Source organism: Lolium rigidum, chromosome 4, assembly GCF_022539505.1.
Source record: "Lolium rigidum isolate FL_2022 chromosome 4, APGP_CSIRO_Lrig_0.1, whole genome shotgun sequence".
NCBI classification, from domain to species: Eukaryota; Viridiplantae; Streptophyta; class Magnoliopsida; order Poales; family Poaceae; genus Lolium; species Lolium rigidum.
The window spans coordinates 152,747,207-152,751,428 of NC_061511.1; positions in this window are offsets into that span (position 1 = coordinate 152,747,207).

Genomic DNA, 4,222 nt, shown 5'->3' on the forward strand with positions numbered 1-4,222 from the left:
CATGAAGTGATCATCCTTAGTATGCACTGTTGCTAAAGACTCGTCGTTTCGAATACTAAGGTATAGATTCTACGTGTGCATACAACGGGTGCAAGCCAGATTTGCACATGCGAATACTGAGGTTAAACTTTACGAGCCTAGCATGTACAGACATGGTCTCGGAAAAGTCGTCATGATATGATGGATAAAATTATGAGTGAAATTGTTCATCATATTACAAAGTTACTAATAGTGAAATCTGAAACACTTGTCATATGATGATCAACTTCAAAGTAAGAACCTCAAGGTTATTGGTATTTGACCAACAAACCTAGAAGTTATTGAAGGTGAAGTGTTTTCTGAGAATGAGGAAAGCTAAAAGAGAAACTACAAAAGATATTTTGGCAGAAAGAAAGAAAAGACTAGAAAGTCTAGCTCAGGTGTATATACATGATATACATGTTATGGATGTATTCCTTGTTTGATCACATAATAAAATTCTTGGGTATTTGTACCAGATTGGTTGGTATGAGATGTCATACAATATAACGCAATACAAGAATATGATGGCCTAAGTGACTGATAAGGAATATGGTAATAATGCACATCTGGAACATAATAAAGTGTTATTATGCTTGTCGTTGGCATTCTACCTAGCCCTTAGAATTTATAATAAAGAACTTAATAATTGTTATTTTGCTCTGGTCAAATGAAAACAATGAGTTGTTCAAATTATGACATTACTCCATGTACGATGGATAAGTTATTATAAATCTTAATGGTGAAGCACACATACATAACATTGACGCTAAAATGCCATAAGGCAATTGATTTGAATTCCACTTATTTGTGGAACCGCCATTTAGGTCATGTTAGAGAGGAACGCATGAAGGAACTCCATGCAAATGGATTTTTGGAGTTATTTGATTTTTGAATCGTTTGGCGCTTGCAAAATCTTTTCTAAAAGAGAATGACTAAAATACCGTTCATAGGCCAAGAGTTGAACGGGCAACTAACTTAGTGGAAACATACATGATGATGTATGTGGTTCACTGGACATAGTTGTGTGCGGGAGATTATTCTACTTCATGAAAACTTCCAACAATGAATTGAGTAAATATATGTGAATATATTCGATAAGGAAGAAGTTTGAAACATTTGAATGGATTCAAATAAATTTCGGCATGAAGTGGAAATCATCGTAATAGAAAAGTCAAATATCTATGATTGGATCATTGGGAAAATATTTGAATTACAAGTTTTAGCGAACATCTAAGAGAGTTATGAAATTGTTCTACAACTCACATTTCTTGGAGTATCATAGTGATATAGTATCCGAGAAATGTATCCAAACCATGTTGGGTCAATGATGAGATAAAATATTGAATGCCGTTATATTTTTTGTGGATTATGCTTTAGTGACTACCGCTTTTACATTGAATAGAGCATCATCATGATCCGTAGAAATGACACCATACGAGTTATGGCATGGGTATAAACCCTAATAGTCCTTTCTTAAATTTTGGTATGCACAGCATAAGTAAATAAGTTTACAACCAAGTTCGGATGAATGTCTTTGTTGGTTATCCCAGAGAATTGATTGGGAATTCTTTCCACTATGGAGACAAAGACAAAAATGTTTGTCAATGTTTCTTATTTCCAAGAAATTGTTTTCTAGCGAAGTATTTGAGTGGGAGGACAATAGAACTTGATAAGGTTTATGAACCTAAGCATAATGATCAGAGTAGCGCAGCATCGGAATTGGTTCCGGAAGCGGCCACGTCGATCATAGCTCCCATGACTACAAAGTGTTTTAGCCATGGAGATCGAAGTACATATTGAACCTTGTAGGTATGGTTTACTTTGTGATCAAATAAATGATTTGTGGACAAAGGATTGATTTTGAACAATGATAAACCAACTACAAACAAAGAAGTTATGATGGGCCCTGACTCCGTTAAAATTGCTATACGCCATGAAATCCAAGATAGATAAATACTTTTTGAAAGTAAATGGATCTATAGAATTGATGGACTTGGATGAAATATCCTTGAAGAAGCTCGACTTGTCGAAAAGTTGTTTACGGCAAAGTTCAAAGAGTTGACTACGATAAGATTAGATCTTCCGTAGCAATGCTTGTAGTCTATGTGGATTATTCTAGTAATCACTACATATTTCTTTTATGAGATATGCTAGTAGGATGGCAAAATACATTACTTATCAGAAGTGTGTATTAAAGGTGTATACACGATACAACCAAGAGTTTTGCTGGTCCGTGGAATACTAGATAGGTATATAAACTTCAATTGGATGAAGTGAGTATCACGGAGTTGAAATCTTCACCAGATGAAATATTCAAAGAGTTTTTCAGAGACGATGAAGAGGCTTGCATTTGCAAGAAATTAAGTGGGAGCGCTGAGACATATTTATAATACTTTATGTAGATGTCATATAGTTGCTTATAAATAATGTAATTATATACTTGATTAAAAGGTTTCATTGAGAATTAACTTTAATGAAAGGATATGGACTGAAACAAATTTTGTGTCAATATCTATAAAGATAGATTGAAACACATAATAAGTTTAAGTCAAAGTACATAGAATAGATATTGAAATAGTTCAATATAGAAATATTAAGAAAATATTCTTGTCATGTGAAGGTTTAACAAGACTTGAGTGTATCTGACACTCAATGAGTAAAAACACATGAGTGATTATAGATCACGAATAATATGTACACAATCAGATGTCATGTGCTATAAAGTGTTATGAGCATATACAAAAATGATTCATATGATGATCATTGGGCGACAGTAAGAATATCCTTGAGTACTTTAGAAGAACTAAGGATATATATAGTTTTGTATGGGGTAATGACAAACAAATCGCTGTAAAGTGTTGCACCGGTATTAGTTTGATCACATATAAAAATAAAATTCAAATCTCAAATTAGGCTAAGTGTTGTTTAAAAGGTAGCACAATGAGATAGAAGTTGTCTATGCTAGATTTAGAAGAGTTCTAAATATTGTGACGGATTCTACAAAAGAAGGCAGAGTATGTCATTGTTTTGATAATGACATAGGATATTAAGTCAAGAGGTTCTTTGAGAACTTGGTGTAGTTCCGACAGAGTCAGAACTTTGAAGCTATATTGTGTGTGACAATATTAGTGACATATTTCAGACCGCGGAATTAAGGTTCCACCAGAAGACCAAACATATTTAATGCCAACTCATTTGAAAATGAGTGATGCGTTGAGACGCAAATGAATTACAAAATACATACGTTTCTGAGCATGTCAGATCCGTTGATTAAAACTTCTCCTGTGAGAAAAACATGATAAAGCACCGGAAGGCCAAGGTGTTATATCTTTCCAAATGTAAACTAGATTATTGACTCTAGTGCAAGTGGGAGACTGTTGGAGATATGCCCAAGAGGCAATAATAAATGGTTATTATATATCCTAGTGTTTGTGATAATGTTTACATACCATGCTATAATTGTATTAACCGAAACATTGATACATGTGTGTTATGTGAACAACAAGGAGTCCCTAGTAAGCCTCTTGTATAACTAGCTTGTTGATTAATAGATGATCATGGTTTCGTGATCATGAACATTGGATGTTATTAATAACAAGGTTATGTCATTATATGAATGATGTAATGGACACACCCAATTAAGCGTAGCATAAGATCACGTCATTAAGTTATTTGCTATAAGCTTTCGATACATAGTTACCTAGTCCTTATGACCATGAGATCATGTAAATCACTTGTACCGAAAGGTACTTTGATTACACCAAACGCCACCGCGTAAATGGGTGGTTATAAAGGTGGGATTAAGTATCCGGAAAGTATGAGTTGAGGCATATGGATCAACGGTGGGATTTGTCCATCCCGATGACGGATAGATATACTCTAGGCCCTCTCGGTGGAATGTCGTCTAATGTCTTGCAAGCATATGAATAAGTTCATAAGAGACCACATACCACGGTATCGAGTAAAGAGTACTTGTCGGAGACGAGGTTGAACAAGGTATGAAGTGATACCGATGATCAAACCTCTGACAAGTAAAATATCGCGTGACAAAGGGAATTGGTATCGTATGTGAATGGTTCATTCGATCACTAAAGTCATCGTTGAATATGTGGGAGCCATTATGGATCTCCGGATCCCGCTATTGGTTATTGGTCGAGTGAGTACTCAACCATGTCCGCATAGTTCGCGAACCGTAGGGTGA